The sequence below is a fragment of the Myotis lucifugus genome, unplaced genomic scaffold (genome assembly GCF_000147115.1).
Source record: "Myotis lucifugus unplaced genomic scaffold, Myoluc2.0 scaffold_24, whole genome shotgun sequence".
In the NCBI taxonomy this organism is placed as follows: Eukaryota; Metazoa; Chordata; class Mammalia; order Chiroptera; family Vespertilionidae; genus Myotis; species Myotis lucifugus.
In genome coordinates this window covers 1,178,670-1,196,708 of record NW_005871072.1, presented here as the reverse complement: position 1 = coordinate 1,196,708, position 18,039 = coordinate 1,178,670, and positions in this window count along the sequence as shown.

The following is an 18,039-nucleotide window of genomic DNA, read 5'->3' as shown; positions in this document are numbered from 1 at the left end:
CCTAGAGAGAATATCTAGGCCTCAGTGGTTTCAGCTCCAGGCAAAGAAAATCAGTGCGGCCAGGTGGGGCAACACCATGGCTGACATCAAGACCAGCTTTGAGGAATAATGATCCCCTGCCCTGGTGCCAACCAATCGGTGGAGACCACAAGTCTGAGGAGACACTTGAAGAGCTGATGAATATTCTATTGAGATCTTCCTTTGAGACCTCCAGATAAAAACCCTCAAGACAAGGGACTCAGCTCACTCTCACTCTATTTTGAGCACAACCCAGTTGCCTTTCTCTTTCTCTCTCTCTCTTTTCTCCCCTCCTCTTTTCTTCGCTCAAGGTACATACCTTTGCTTTCTTTCTCCTGAGCTCCAAGGGCCCTTATTTTGCCTCTGTAACTTGTTTCCTGAGTCCATACAGCCCAACTGGCTCACTCCTTCCACAGCTCACTTCTTCTACCTCGGTGATTTTCTAAAATAAATTTTTGCTTGTGTTTGAGTCTTGGCTTTGAATTAGTTCTTAGCCAGAACTCAAGCACCGGCATCTAACATCTGGTGCCATTCATGATTAACACAACCTTGGATTTGCACAATTCCTTCGATATTCTTTTTGAACTTGTGGATTTAATTATTTCATTTCACTGAAGAGTTTAGGTAACAATTTTTTTCTAGTAATATAATATATTTTACATCAGACTTTCAAAAAACTAATTTTCTAGAACATATTTCATAATCTAAGTTGGATGGGTCCTTATTTCAACTGCTTCTTTTCCTGAAGAGGAAATAGAAACAGAGTGGCATAATTTGTTCATGGTGCTGGAAGAGAGATTTACCTTGCAAGGTGTTCTTTTGCATTTCTGTTATCCTTGAAGCACTCAGTAATCTCTTGTGCAACTTGTGTGTTACCAGCAAAATGACAATAGGATCAAGATTCAGCACCTGAAAATGAAGCTTTCTCTGCAAGGACCATATGATTTCTTGTAGGAGATACTGCTATAATCGCTGTGCTCTGGCCAGCTGATCCTATTTTAACTCCTCACTTGGAGTAGAGCCATATATGCAGCATTTCTTTGCTAAGTGCATGTATAGATGTGCCCCTAGGCACTCATCCTGGGAGAGGAAACAAAATTAAAAATGGAATATAAATTTTCCCAGGCTTCTATTTGAGCCTGAAACAGAAGCAGAAAAGACAGCAAACTCTGGATGATTAGAAATGTTTAGATTCTGAATTTCTGGGACATCGACCTAAAATTTGAAGCACGATGTGAGTGTTGCTATAGTTCTCGTGAAAAATAATAATTACGAACTGAAAGGTTTTTATGTCGACTAAAAAAATCTGTGCCTTGGTACATACAGTACACAAGATTTAGAAATTCAGGAGCGGCATTTCTTTAACTCAACACCTCCAGGCCAAGGTCAGCCGGTCTGCCTTGCTCCTTGGCTGTCATCCTAATGTTTTGTTTCTCTGCATTCTCTTCTGCATATCTTTTCAGTCTTCCTCCTGGATTTCTACTTTCAGGCTATAAATATGCTCATATCCCTTTTTCATGAATTAAAAAAGAAAAAGCTTAATTTTATTTAATGACTCCTCTAGCTATGACTTCTCTTTCTTCTCATTCTAATTAAACCTTTTGTTTAAAACATGATCTGGCATTCAGTTATTAACTCTCGTCAACTGATTTAAATTTTCCTTCAACCCAGCTATTGGATTTATGTTTCTACAACTGTTTTGACAATGTCCCTGCTAATGTCACTAGCAATGGCCTATTTTTTTTTAAACTAGTTTCCATGATTTTTACCTAGTGGACTTTCCTGCTGCATTGGACACAATTAATTACTCCTATATTTCATGAGGAAGTCTGGTTATTGTTGAACGGCTTTTTATGATTCATCTTTCATCTGTTTAATCATTTCTTCTATCCAGAGTCAATATTATTTGTCCCTCTTCCCCTTAATGCTGGCGTCCTCCAGATGTCTAAATCCATTCTTCTAATCATTCTTTTCTCTCTAGCTTTATGGTTCTAAAATTTGGATATGCTTTTGAGTCATCTAGGGAGCATATTATAACTGCAGATGTTTGGAGATCCCCCGTTCCACTCTATCAATCTGCTTCAGCTGGTCTGCAGATTCTACCAAGTGAAAGAGAATGTTACATACCCTTTCTGGTGTATATAGACCACCATCGTTGAAGATAGAACCCACCCATACTAAATACTTTTCTTTTACCCTTCTCTTTCCTTATATGTTGTCATTTTATCTTTTGGATATTTCTAAAATATTCTATTTTACCCCTGATAATACTGTTCAAATTTAAGCCATCAATTCTTTTTATAAGTTGTAGTAAAATATACATAAAATTTACCATTTTAACCACTAAGTATACAGTTCACTGGCATTAAGTCCATTTACATTGATGTGCAATCATCACCACCATCCATCTCCAAAACATTTTTCATCTCCCCAAACTTAAACTCCATACCCATAAAATAAGAAATCTATATTATTTTCCCCCAGCCCCAGAAAACCACTATCTAATTTTTGTCTCTATGAATTTGACTACTCAAGGTAGCTCATAGAAGTGGAATCATACAATATTTGTCCTCTTGTACTTAGCTTATTTCACTTAGCAGAGTGTATTTAAGGTTCATCTTTGCTGTAGCATATGTCCAAATTTCCCTCTTTATAAGACTGAATAATATATAGTGTATAATACATTTACTTTATTTATCAATGGACACTTGGTTTGCTTTCACCTTTAGCAATGGTGAATTATGCTACTATAAAGATGGGTGTACAAATATCTGTTTGGGTTCTTTTTTTGGGGGGGGGGATAAATACCAAAAGTGGGATTGCTGAATAATATGGTAATTGTATTTTCAATTTTTGAGGAAACACTATACCTGTTTTCATATCAGCTACACCATTTTACATTCCCACCAATGTTGATTAGTTATTTTTTGGTTTAGTTTGTTTGTTTTTTATATTAGCCGTCTTAATGGGTGTGAACTTGTTTATCATTGTGACTTTAGTTTGCATCTTCCTAATGATTAATGATGTGGAACATATTTTTATGTGCTTGTTGATCACATATATATTTTTTGAGGAAGTGTTTGTTCAAGTTCTTTGCCCATTTTAAAACTGCCTTTTTTTGTTGAGTTGTACAAGTTCTCTATATAGTCTGGATACTAGCCCCTATGTGATATATGTTTTGCAAATATATTTTCCCATTCCATGCATTGCCATTTTACTCTGTTGAGAGTATATTATAATGCATAAATTTTTTAAATTTTAATGTAATTCATTTTATCTATTTGTTGTTTTTTCCCTGTGCTTTTGATGTCATATTTAAGAAATAATTGGCAAATCCAATGTCATGAAGCTTTCCCTCATGTTTTTGTTTGAGTTTTATAGTTTTAGCTCTTACATTTAGGTCTTTGTTCTTTTTGTATATAGTATAAAGCAAGGATCCAACTTCATTATTTTTAAAATATTTTGTTGTAATATTATCTACCTCCATTCATTCTTCTACATTTTTATCAAAGTAATTTGTATAAATTATAAATCTAATCATGATTTAAAAACCTGATATATCTACTTTGTCTATGGGGAAAAAGCTAGGGGCCTTCTTATGGTAAATAATATTTTCAGTGTCATAGCCCTTGCCTCACTTTATACACAGTTGGTGATACTCTCCTTTTCCTTAGAATGGCATCTGTCTCTTCTAGCTCATACCTTGGGCAGGAGTTCTTCCTTATAACATATAACCTCTAACCATCATACTCAGATAGGGTCCATTTCATGTGTACCACTTAGTCTAAAGCCCTTTTCTTACAGTGCCTTGATCAGTTGATTATATATACATATATATATAATGTTAGTCACTTTTCCTGCTAGACCCTGAGCTTTCCTAGGGAGAAGACTATGTTTTATTCATTTTTATATCCCCTGTGTCTTAGCATAATGTTAGGCTTAATATTAAGTTAGCGGCTGATTAGGCAGAAACTTGAAGAACTTGTAGTTCTGAGATGCACTGAGATAAAAGAGGTTAGAAAAGGAGGTAATGGAGGAAGTATTGACAGAGAGGGAATCTCTTAAGAAGGGCAAAGTTTAAGAGTAAGAGACCATTTATTTGAAAGTAGTCCAGTGCCTGCAACTAAGAAATCTATATAAAGGCAAGAGAATAGATATATGTGTGATCAAAGAAGATTTGAGGAGGGTCACTTGAAGGTGTAGGTCAACAACATATAGGAAAGTTAAGTATTTCTTTCTGGGCTAAATGCCAAGTAGAAAATATGTTCAAAAAGAGGCATGACTACCTCCCTATTAGGAAACAAAAATTGCTGTCAGTAGCAGTTGGTCAGCAGCAGCTGTGGTAGATGTAGTACCTATAAGAGAATGAAATTATGACCATAGGGAAAAAATAAATCCGGACTCAACCTTGAACGTACCCAGAAAAAAGAACACATTGCTATTTGGCCACTCACCACCAATTTGGGTTGGGGCCCATTCCTTATTATACATAGAAGGATTAAAACAATAAGAGGAAAAGAGTACTATGATGGAGATGCTTGATTTTTCAGGTGATTTAATCTGCTACTAATATCAAGCTATGATTATTTTGAATAAATCTGCCTGTTCTAGAAATTCTTAACCAAATATTTTTCTGATAAATCAGTTTAAATATAATGCTGCAAGTCAGGTTATATATATATATATATTATATATATATATAATTTATTGAAATGACAGTTATTTGTTTTGCTTTGTCTATGCTGAGAGTTGAAATAATTATTTACATTTCAAATGTTTTATAATATGATATACACTAGTTTTGCTTTTATTTGTATTCTTTACAAATAAAAATTTCAGTTATTGACTGAAATTTTATGTGGTTATATCTAGGAATATCATTTTCTTCAATATTTTTTTAAATTTATCTTTTTTGTCAAAATCCCCTCCACCCACACCTGCACCCCTCCCACACCAAAGCCATCACCAAACTATTGTCTGTGTCCATGGGTTATGTATATATGCATATAAATTCTTTGGTTAATCTCATGTCCTTCAATATCTTTCTAACTGAGATTTTATATATATATATATATATATATATATATATATGTAACTGAATATAGCCCACAATTATTTAATATACATATAATCTGCTTCTAAAATGAACTAAATTACTAAAAAATAAAAAATGTTATAGCCTTTATCATAAATTTGATTGGAAAAATTAAATCACATAAGATAATATTATTCATATTAAGTCAAGTATCCAATCTTCCTTTACTTATCAAATTCTATAAAAACTTCAAGAAGTACCATTCTTTATTAGACCACTTCCTTTGTACTTGGCTTCTGATTTAGAATATCTCCAGAAAATTATGTTAATATATCAATTTTCTAAAAACATAGAAGTATAGCAATGACATTTCTAACATAACAATAATAATCACAATAATACGAATACATCTGTATGTCCCTTAATTTTTTAGAGATTGCAACCTGCAACATTTACTTCATAAGTATTTTAGTTGTAAAATTAAAATGTCATATTTTTTTTAAAATATATTTTATTGATTTTTTACAGAGAGGAAGGGAGAGAGATAGAGAGTTAGAAACATCGATGAGAGAGAAACATCGATCAGCTGCCTCCTGCACATCTCCTACTGGGGATGTGCCCGCAACCCAGGTACATGCCCTTGACCGGAATCGAACCTGGGACCTTTCAGTCCGCAAGCCGACGCTCTATCCACTGAGCCAAACCAGTTTCGGCAAATGTCATATTTTTTAAGGATTGTTCATGCATTCATGCTATATCCCTTTTTTCCATGAACATTATTTGGTTCATACAATGTATCATGCAGTGTCTTAGAATTCAGAAAAAGAAATGAATGGTGATTTGAGACCCTAGGAAGCTTATCTATTAACTAGAGGCCCTATGCACGAAATTCGTGCAAGAGTAGGCCTTCGCAGCCCCAGCGGCTGCCTCTGCCCTCACAGCCACAGCTTCGTCTGGAAGGTTGTCCGGAAGGGCATCTGGACAGTTGTTCTTCTGTTTGGCCATTCTATCAATTTGCATACTATGCTTTTATTATTATAGATACTATGAGAAATATAGGCAATAGTTTTTTCTTTTTTGGTTAATAAACTGAGTATCTACCGGGGTAAAGGAAAAGGGGGAGAGAAGAAGGCAAGAGGAACTTTGCAGAATGGCTGTCTTCTGAGCTATATTTTGAATAGATCTTAGTAGTTTGGGACTTTTGTATGAATTTTATGCTTTCTACAATCTCCTCTCTCTCTCTCTCTCTCTCTCTCTCTTTCTCTCTCTCTCAATATTGGAGGTATCAATGATGTTTCTTTAGCCTTTTTATTTTCAGGTTGAAAAATAACATAACCTTATCAGTGAGTACTATGTGTATTGACTTCTTTTAATTGCTTTCTTTAAAATGATTTTAAATGGGTCTTATTTTTAGTTTTCTGTAGGAATACATTGTTAATAATGTTTAAAATTTAAGACATCAATTGAAGAAACAAGTACAGTGCAAGAACAGGATCTGTTATGAGCTTCCTGGCTTCTATAGGTGGATGGTTCTGGAAAGTCTGGGCCGACTGTAATTAAAGTCATATCCACATATCTCTCTGCTCATCTACCCATCTTTATGATTGTCTATTCAACATAAATTCCATTGTGATGTTTCCATATGATATTCTCAAATTTAATAATGTAAATAATGTAAAGTTATTTTTTATTACGTTTTTATCATATTATCTATGTATCAATGCACATCATCCAATATAATGTTATATAAAACTAACATACATGACATACCAAGATATTTTAATTTGGTTTTACTTACAGATCACAGAATGGAATAATGGTATCATAACAATTTTAAGAATGCTGTATTATTAAGCAAATTTATTATATAACCTTTCATATCTTACAGACAAGTGACCTAACAGACATTGAGCATTGCTCATCCGCCAGAAAGCAAACGAGGTGGCTTACAAAACTATTTCATTTTATCCTTCTAAAAACACCTAGTATCTAGTATCTCTATTTTGTAAAAGAGGAAACTGGGGCTTAGAGAAGTTAAACAACCAGAGAACCAAGGTTATAATGCAGATTAATTTTGTTTGGTTGTAAACCCCACAATGATTGTACTGTACATGTCATATAATACCCAATTAGAAAATTGGCATTTCAAATTAATATGAAACCACAAAACATACTATACATAAGCAGGGAATTTTAGACCAAAAAAATGGAAATGATTCTGAAACTATAGTAAATATCCTGAAATCTTTCACTTCTGTTCTGGGGAACCCTATTGTATATTCCAGTATCTGGTACTTGATGCACACTTAATAAATATTGAAACAGAATATCAATTCTAATTAACAGATCGTTTCATAGAATGCCAGTTAAATATTTTATGGTAAGTATATCCCACATACTTTATATGTTAAGTAATAGTGACTGTGGTAAACTGAAAATGGCTACCCCCAGCCCCACCAAAGGTATATTTTCCTAATCCCTGGAACTTGGAACCTGTGGATGAATCCTTACATGGTAAAGGATCAAGTTAAAATGTTGAGGATTGGGAGATGATCCTGGCATAAATGGAATCACAAAAGTCCTTAGGAGAGGGAGAGTAGAAAAGTCAGGGAGGAATAAGGCAATAGAGGGAGGAAAGCCGCGATAGCAGTGATGTAGCCAAAGAAGCTGGAAGAGGCAAAAATGGGCTCTCCCCCAGAACCGCCAGCAGGAATTCGGCCTATCAAAACCTTGATTTTTAGCCTGAAGACTCTGACTTTTGATGCCCAGAAATGTAAGAGAATAAATTTGTGTTGCTTTGATACAGCAGACACAGGAAATGAATTCACATTGGAAACACTATTTCATTTCTAATAGTTTTTCTGATTTTAAATATTGGACAGTCTTATAAGTTAAATCGAAGTCCAACTGTTTTGTTATCACCGCAAGTAGACAGGGTTGAAAACTAAATCGAACTATAAAATATAACTGGAATGGTTTATATTTAATTAACACTACTGTCAAAACTAAGTATGCAGCTGCAAATACAAGTCCGAAAGTTTGAAGTAGCTTTGTGCTTGCTTCAGCAGCACATATACGGAAGTTTGGAGGTAACTTAAATGGCACTATTCGTTGGAGTAGTTACCCAGTGCTTTGAAAAATTAATTGAAATTTTTATGTATAACTTATTCATTAGAAGATCTCCAAAAAGGTTCCCGGGAACTAGAGACTATATGTTTAAATTTTTGCTGATAAATCTACTAGAATATGTAAAGTAATTGAATAGTGACATAAAAAGTAGTAGACACTCAACATGATTTCATAAGAATAGATAATTTTTAATTAAATAGATTTGAAAAGGTAAATTGACATCAATACATTTGGTATCTTGTATAATTACAATTCAAAATCCTTTTATTTCAAAGCTGTTTTACGAGTAGTGAGTCAACCTGTGAGAATATTTTTTTTAATTTGTTTTGTTTTCAACGTGGAAAACTTAAAGAAGGAAATAGAAGTTGTTAGGAGATATGAAAGTCATTTTTCTAGAATATATATATAACGAAACTATTACACAACATCTACAAGAAAAGGTATACAATGGAATTTGAAGGCAAATACTCAATAGTGAAAACCAAGTCAATAGGTCAAGATGAATAAATAAATAAATAAATAAATAAATAAATAAATAAACAGTAAATTCCACCAGGTGATTCATAGCACATCAGAAACATTATAAATTTAAATGAACTCTTTACTATAACTGAGTTATTAATTAAACTGGCTTGAGAATGATTGAAACATTATAAATTTAAATGAACTCTTTACTATAACTGAGTTATTAATTAAACTGGCTTGAGAATGATTGAAAGATGTAAAGAGAAGCATTGTCTTAGATGTATGAGGGCCATTTATAAGGAAACAAGGAATTTATTTTTTAAAAAAGAATAAAGACTGGTTAAATGTATCAAAGAGATCCACTAAAACTAAACAGACATAAACTAATCAAATCTACAAATAGCAAATTAGTATGACATATACATATATAGAATAAGTCCAAAATAAAAGGCCTAAGTGTTTATTAGGAAGAATATATATTTCAATTTACAATCTATGCCCCTATTAACTTATTATTTAACTTACTGTTATTTGTTCATATAGTTCTGCATTACATGGTAAGTGATTTTGAAATACATATACACATATGTCCTTTATATGGCAAATTCAAATGATTAATACAGAGAGCTGCATCTTGAAGATTACATGACAAGATACCACATCGATTCTCTTTAAACAAATAAACAAACAAAAAAACTAGGCATTAGTTCAAACTGAAAGTGTTTAAAAAAGGCAGAAAATTTGAAAAGGTGATGCCAGAGGAGCTTCTTTGCAAGTCACTCAGCCATCTTCAATTTCCTTGTAGGGTTGTATTAAAAATAAGATATCCAAAATTAAGAAGGTAAAAGTTTTGTTAATAAGGTTGTGGTCCATTCGACACTTTCTCCAAACATTTGTCAGAAACTGGTTAACCTTATTCCTAAGTTATAATTCAGCATTAAATCACATTTAGCTCTAATGCATTTTTGAAATTTTAATATTTAAAGTATTTTTATAACACTTAATGATAAAATATATTTAGGGAATAACACTAAAAAACAATTTGAGAAACACGAGAGTGAAGCATTTGTTTATTCTTCTATGAGGAAAACTAGTGATTTAAATATTTAAAATTTATTTGTAAGAGAATTGATTGTCTATATTTTTAAAAGGTAAAAACCTAAGAACGATTAAAACACATTCACCCAACAAATATGTAGGCCTCCCCTGTAATATGTTAAGCACTTTGCTAGATGTGAGGGTTTGGAAATAGTAAACATTCAAAAACATAACTTCTAATTCTAGGATCTCAGTACAGTGAGGATCTTAGGGTCTATTAACATATCAACACAACTTATAATAATGTATTGATATCTATATTTCTTGTCTTTATTGAATCACATTATGTTTTTATCAAGTTACATATAAATTTAAAAACATTTAAACACAAATTAATACTTTGAATGTAAGTATTAATTTAGTTAATAGTTATTGAATGTTTGCCAAGTGCCAAATACTATACTAAACATTTAAATTCACTATACGGTTTTAACTATTAAGTAAAAAAACAACCCAATAACAAAAAGAGCTATTATTACCCTCACTTACCATTAAACATCTTGGAGAAAGGAAATAATTTTCTCAAGTTCACAAAGAAATTAATTGACAGAGCCAATGCTGGAACACACATCTGTCTGCCCCAAATGTTCTGATTTTAAATACTTCACTATATTGATGTCAATTTTTTTGTTTTTAATCCTCTGCCTACATAATTATTTCCTTTAAATGGTTACATTTCTGAAACATAAAATTGCATTTTATATGTATGAAAGTTATAGATTTGATGAACTCCAAAAGGATTATGCCAAAAATATTTTCTCTGCAAGTTTATATAAATTTATCCTGCTATTCCCTGTGTCATCAGTGAGTGTTCTCCTTATGATCACAGGCATAAGTTGGGAGTAGTTTGCCTCATGTTATATTGAAGTTAATTATCTTATTAATGATTATTGAACAGTGAAGAGCTTACCATACTGAGATCAAATATAAGACCTTAGTTATATTAACATCATACTGTGGTCTACAGATGTTTTTAGTATGAACATTCACTATAAATGAAGAAATAAAGAATTGCTTCAAAGCTAGCTTAACCTGATTCTATTTGAATAATAAAATGTATATATTTTAGTATAATCAAAAAATTACCAGACTGCTTAATAAAACAAGGGATAAAATGTGTGGGGTACACTCTACAGAATATTATCACCTATGGTTATCACTTCCCATCTACCACGACTCTACTCTTTGATAATATTTTTTCAATGCCAGAAAGATATATTTTGAGGATTTGCATAATTTTTATATCAAATGTCTATATGAAGGAAAGTTTGGTACCTTTTCAAAGCTCTTAAAATTTGAACTTGTTTAAATAGGTATGTTTTATTCAAGACTAAAAGGTTGGCTGAAAATGTTTTAAAATTCAGATATTTTTAGTGATTTAAATATTCATGATTTAAAATTAAATGTTCAATTTAATAGCTTTATACTCCTTTATAATCCGTTCACTGCTTAATATGTTTCTGCATTGTATAAGGCAGTCATAAAGAAACAATGTGAGTACATTTTGGTTCTATATACCCCCAAAATTTACAATCTTACTAGAAAGTATTTGTTCCTCTAAACAGGCAATAAATTATAAAAGAAAACAATCAAGTTTTACCTAATCTGTTACCAATCTCTCATACTGAAGGTTTCCAAGCCTCTTAATTTTTTTTGAATGTTTGATATTAACCACTCTAAAAGAAAACAATTTTATAATGTGTTACCTACTCTGCTATATAATATTTGTGGTTTTATTTCTTTAAAAATTCAAGAAGTTTTCTTTATTTTTAACATCGTTGCCTACATTATGTTTTTTTCTTCTTAGCCCATTTTTCGAGCCTCTGGAATTTACATGAAGTATTATATATTCTGTCATTACTTGTCTATTTCTTCCCACACCTGTCACTTGTCTGATTAGATGAACAGATGACTTTGTCTTCTCCATTACCTTCTGGAACACCACCGAATTCTCCTAGAATAACCTAGTGGGTTTGCATCAGTCTTCACTGTGTACTGCTCTGCACTCAGCTGCTTGCCCCAATGTTCCCTTTTACCACCTATTTCCATTTGTGTGGTCTCTATAGAGTATATTCTTTCTATAAAGATATTACTTACTCCCTGAAAATGATTTGGGTCATAACAACTTCAAACCCTCCTTTTTTATTCTAAAAGTGAAACTTTGAAAATAAGAGAAAGAAATAAGATTCTCTTCAAAAACAATTTTCTATCGCCAATTCACAAGAAAAGGAAAGAGAAAAAGAAGGGATTCAGGGCAGAGAAATTTCTTCTAGGATTTGATATAAGAACAAAAGAACTAGTATCTCAAATATATTGTTTGTGTGTGTGTGTGTGTGTATTCATTTAATATTGCTGACCCTTATTTTATTTATTGTTTTCTATCTACCTATATATAGTTTCTTGAAAAAGAATACAATTTAAACATCACAACATAAGCAACATATTATTTATTCTAATTAGAAGCAAAGTTATATATAATACTATACACTTTTCTTCTTAATATATATTTCCCATTTATTTGTTCTAATGACTGATATTCAGTTTACAATATTTTCTGTCTTTCCTGGTGGTTTTAAAAATTTATCAAAAAATGAGTTTAATAAAAACTATTTTTCCAAGTACGGAGTAGTTAAATGAAAGGTATTTAAGAAGTTAAGTAAATAAAATCACAGGAGCAGACCAATCAGAATTTAGAATTTATCATTATTCTCTGGCATTACTCATATTTAACTTTGATACAATTATCACAAGCAATAAATTATGAATTAAAGTTAAAAAGTTTTACAAATAATATTCTCAGACTAGACTTTATTATCAAAATACAAATATATAAGTTTCTAATATGCATTAGTAGAACAAAACAAAAGTAGGAACTTTTTTTTTAATTTTATCATTTTTACTGGATTAAATTATCAAAACAACATAAATTTACATTTAAATATTTTATTCATTTTTATATGTAATATGAGGCTATGAAGTGATTTTAATGTAATTAAACTTGATAATCCTATGAATATATTTCCACATAAACATCATTCCATAATTATAATTTTATAAAGTTTATTGGACTTTATAAAATAAATCAATATTTGACCAGATTTAGAAATATATATGATTTCAAAAACTGAATCATATTCATGTTTATGCCAAGAACTTTCCTAAAGCATTTAACTAAAATATCAATACTAATCGGGGTCTGCAAACAAACAAACATGATTTGTACTATGAATTGCTCACAATCCATTGAAAAAAATATTTTTATATTACTTCTGCCATGACATTGACTGTCTTCCCTCAGCTTCCATAACATACCTCACCTGATTTGTATCTGAGCTAAATGTTTTTTGGCGTAAGGTCAATTGCCAGAGGAATTGGCAATGATTATATTTCTTCTTGCTGAGAGAAGAAGAAATAGGATACAAATAAGAAGGGAAAGAAGATGGAATGCTGATAGGTTTCAGTCACATGAGAACACTCACAGTTGATATGGCCACTAATATAGTAACAGATGGCTGAAGTGTGTATTGGAAATCTATGGGTATCAGCAATGCATAATGCTGAGTACTTGTGAGCTAAATATTTTTGACATCAAGGTCAATTGCTTCTCTTGATCCCTATTTTCATGTGTTGCTATTGCATCCTGAAAATGATGGATGTTTATGCCAGGGGTTCACCTAATCTAGAAAAGAGAACTGAGCTATCGTGTGTTAGAGTAGCCAATCAGAGCAACAAGTAAAAAATGAAAGAGTTAAGCCTTTAATCGCTTACCCCAATGGAATTAATAAGATTCTAAAACTGAGGAAGGGCCACGTTCCACTGATCCATTTTTCTCCGTAGAATGGATAGAGGTTGGAGGTCAGGTGGCTCAGCACACAGATGTGGAGTCATCCCCCTTGGAGAAGCCTCAAACAAAGGTCTTCTGCAATTTTATGGACCCTGGGATGGAGATGTGGGTCGAGTGGAAGGGTTATAAGTGGAAAAGTACTGGGTACTTAGTGAGAATGGGGGAAAGGGGGAAAACGTGTCTTCAAGATTTCCTCCTTCTTCCCCATAAGGAGGCCTCAGCAGCAGTGCCTGAAAAGAACCTCTACCCAAGGCTTCAGATAAAGGCTCAGAATGAAGGCACAGGGGCTAAGAAGGCAAATGATGTTGTGAGCATGTCTGAAGGAGGGCCTGAGTCCTTGATTGCAACTCCCCTCAGAGATTGCAAGTGCATTGGCTGTGCACCAAGCCTGGTGTGGGGCAGGCATTTTCTCACCTAAGGCTTAACAGGTAAAGCTTTTGTAATTGCCTAAGGCTGGGTCTGAAAAATCACATGTGTTTTTAATCAAGAGCTGGTCTCCTCAGTTTGCATTGTGATGCCCACCTCATGAATTGTGAGAATCCTTAGCACTATAGAAGAATGTGGTTGACAGTGCGTTTTAGAAGTGTCTCCAAATAATTCTTTTTTTTTACTTTTTAATTTTATTTATTTATTTATTTATTTATTTATTTATTTATTTATTTATTTAAATTCTTAAGGTATTATCCAAATAATTCTTTATAAGTATGGGGCCTGACTTAAGTCTTACAGCAAAAGAGAGAGAGAGGGAGAGAGAAGAAGAGAGGGAGAGGGAGAGGGAGGAAGAGAGAGAGAGAGAGATTCAATAAAAAGTTAAAGTAAGTTGCATATTTTTATATTCCAGGATATATAGGCCTGTCTTTCAGTATTCTGGAAAATCTAGGAAACAGAAATTACTATACATTGCCTTCCAGTTTTTGAGAAAAGAAGGAGGAAAGGAAACACAGAAAGGGATGGGAAAGCGGATTAGGAAGGCTGCTTAGTGATAATATTAAGGTTACGTAACAAATTATTTTAAGTTTATCCAAAAAAAGAAGAGAAAGAGCCTTGGCATGCTAGATTAGATGGAACTTAATGCAAGGATGGGTGATAGTGCAAAGACTTCTGTACTGATAAAACTAAATCTCGAGGAAGGTTGAAAACCAAGATGGCGGCATAGGTAAACACCGGAGTTTGCTGCCTCGAACAACCACTTCAAAAATACAACTAAAAGACGGAACGGACATCACCCAGAACCACGGGAAGGCTGGCTGAGGAGAGTCTCTTCAACTAGAAGCAAAAACAACAGCATTCCGACGCTCAGAGGAGGCGCAGTGTGGAAAATTTAAAGGTACGGCGGTGCGGTGGTGAGGGTGCGCACGCAAAGCGGGCTGGCGGCTGAGGGCGCGATTGTCGTTTTCAATCAGGAGCGAGTCTCAGACTCTGGGCTACAGATCCGGGCGAGTCTCTAGGGACCCAGACTCAAACGGGAGAAGCGGGACTGTCTGGCTACGGCCCCTCCGAGGTTTGCAGCGATTGCTGGGACAGAGAGGCAGAGCCCCTGGGGACGGACTGAGAGCGGCCATAGCTGCTCCCTCCCCCCGCCCTGTTGAGCCCGCCCCGCCCAAACCCTGCGCACAGACATTTGCCGATCGCCTCAGGCAAGGGCTGGACTAGCGCCTCCCCAGAGGACTGAAGTTTTCCCACAGCTGATTTCCACAGCCAGTCGGCCTGGTGGTCAAATCCCTCTAGTGTTAACTACAACAATTAAGGCTTGGCTAGAACAAGACTGCGCACAGAGACCACAAGGGGGTGCACCAAGAAAGCATAAAAGATGCGGAGACAAAAAAACATGACAGAAATGGAGGATATGGAGCTAAGAATCGCAATTTTGAGGGCTTGCCATAAATTTGTGCAGAGCCTCACGAAAACTAATGAGACCCTCGATGCTACGATAAAGAAATTAGAAAGTAAGCATACACGGACTGAAATAAAGAATATTATACCCAATAGCAGACCAGAGGAGCACAAGAATCAAACCAAAGATTCGACAAAAAACACCCAATTGGAAAAGCAAAATGAAAAAAGAATCCGAAAGTGTGAAGATAGTGTAAGGAGCCTCTGGGACAGCTTTAAGCGGACTAATATCAGAGTCATTGGAGTGCCAGAAGATGAGAGACAGCAAGATATTGAAAACCTATTTCAAGAAATAATGGCAGAAAACTTCCCCCATCTGGAGAAAGAAATGGACTTACAGGTCCAAGAAGCGCAGAGAACCCCAAACAAAAGGAATCCAAAGAGGACCACACCAAGACACATCATCATTAAAATGCCAAGAGCAAAAGACAAAGAGAAAATCTTAAAAGCAGCAAGAGAAAGAGGCTCAATTACCTACAAGGGAATACCCATACGACTGTCAGCTGATTTCTCAACAGAAACTTTGCAGGCCAGAAGGGAATGGCAAGAAATATTCAAAGTGCTGAATACCAAGAACCTACAACCAAGATTACTTTATCCAGCAAAGCTATCATTCAGAATTGAAGGTCAGATAAAGAGCTTCACAGATAAGGAAAAACTAAAGGAGTTCATCACCGCCAAACCAGTATTATATGAAATGCTGAAAGGTATCCTTTAAGAAGAGGAAGAAGAAGAAAAAGGTAAAGATACAAATTATGAACAACAAATATGCATCTATCAACAAATGAATCTAAGAATCAAGTGAATAAATAACCTGATGTACAGAATGAACTGGTGACTATAATGAATCAGGGACATAGAAAGGGAATGGACTGACTATTCTTGGGGGAAAAGGGGTGTGGGAGATGCGGGAAGTGACTGGACAAAAATCATGCACCTATGGATGAACTCAGTGGGTGGGGAGTGAGGGTGGAGGGTGGGGTGGGAGCTGGAAGGAGGGGAGTTATGGGGGGAAAAAAGAGGAACAAATGTAATAATCTGAACAATAAAGATTTAAAAAAAATAAAAAAAAATAAATAAATAAAACTAAATCTCAAATTAGAGCCCCTGAGTGCAAGAAAGGTAATATGGAATTGCTCTTTCCCCCCACCTTTTATAACTTTATGAGGTCCAAGGGACATTTATTGAACACAGGTTCAACGGTTTATTTCTTATGCTCAGGCTCTTGGTCACTTCACAGTGGAGTGATTGTTGGAGAACCATTCATCCAGACATAAGAATCCTACAGAATAAGAACAATTATAAATGCTCTTTATATGTATGCTTATAATTACTTATTTTGGTTTCAAAAGTCCTCACATGGAATGACTAAATCAGACTGGGAGCTCCTGGCTCCTGCGTAAGGAAGATGGATTCGAGGAGAAAGGAGCCAACAAGGCTGCCAAGGCGTCCTTTGAGGCAGGCCAAAGCAAATTGGAATGATAATCTCTATCTCGAGGCAATGGGGGCTTGTAAATAGTTTGTAGCAGCCAATGCAATTTAACCCCAGGTAGGGCACTGTCCACCTGCATCCCACTGTTGCCTTGGTGAATAACTCAGGCTTGGGAAGCAGCTTGTCTTCCCTGGGGAATCTCCACTGACAAATGTTACTAAGTTACAGAGAAAAACACAACCAGAAATGAAATGAGCCTGAGGGATTTTTTTAAAAAATTATGCTTCCACAGGAATCAGGGTAAAGTACGAATTAATTTTGTATTATATTTATAATAACCACAACTATACACTTAGCCTCATATTGACTGTAATGTAAATACATTTATAAAATTATTTAAAATCGTGTTTTATGAGATAATTTACATGGCTGTGAAAGATTAGGATATAGCTTATATTTAGTTTGATAGTTGGATGCTTCATGCTATGAAAATGAATGTTTACCTAATGTCTCAAAATCTACAATTCCAACATGTTCAGTGTTTGTCAGATCAGTATTATGAATAACTTCAAGAGATGACACTGGTATTTCATCAGTTTATATACTTACCTATCCTTAAGCATTCTTACCAAGAGCCTCAGTACTGTTCACCATCTCTCCAGAAATGAATATCAGCCTGTTCTTAGCCATTCTGTAAGTTTCTCAAAACAGTGCATTTAATATAATTTCATCTTTTCTCTCTATGTTGCTTTCTTTTCGTACCCTATATTCTGCAAAATTAAAGTACCTCAGATATAAGAATATATAACAGATCATATATACTTATCAGTGTCTTAAAAAATTTAATAAATGTACAGAGAGCTTTTTAAATTTTATGATACATGATATAATATATGGGAAATTGTGTGCAATTGTATCACAGAAATGTGAAGCTTATGTACTCAAACATTCCAGAAATAGCTCTAAATCTAAATAAAACAAACATAGCAGATATACCAAAATAAATTTCAAATAGATGAATGATCTACATTTTAAATGTAAAGTTATTAAAATAACAGAAGGATACAACATAAGAAAGCATTGCTCTAGGTTTTCCAAAAGCAAATAGCATAAAGAAGGTAAACT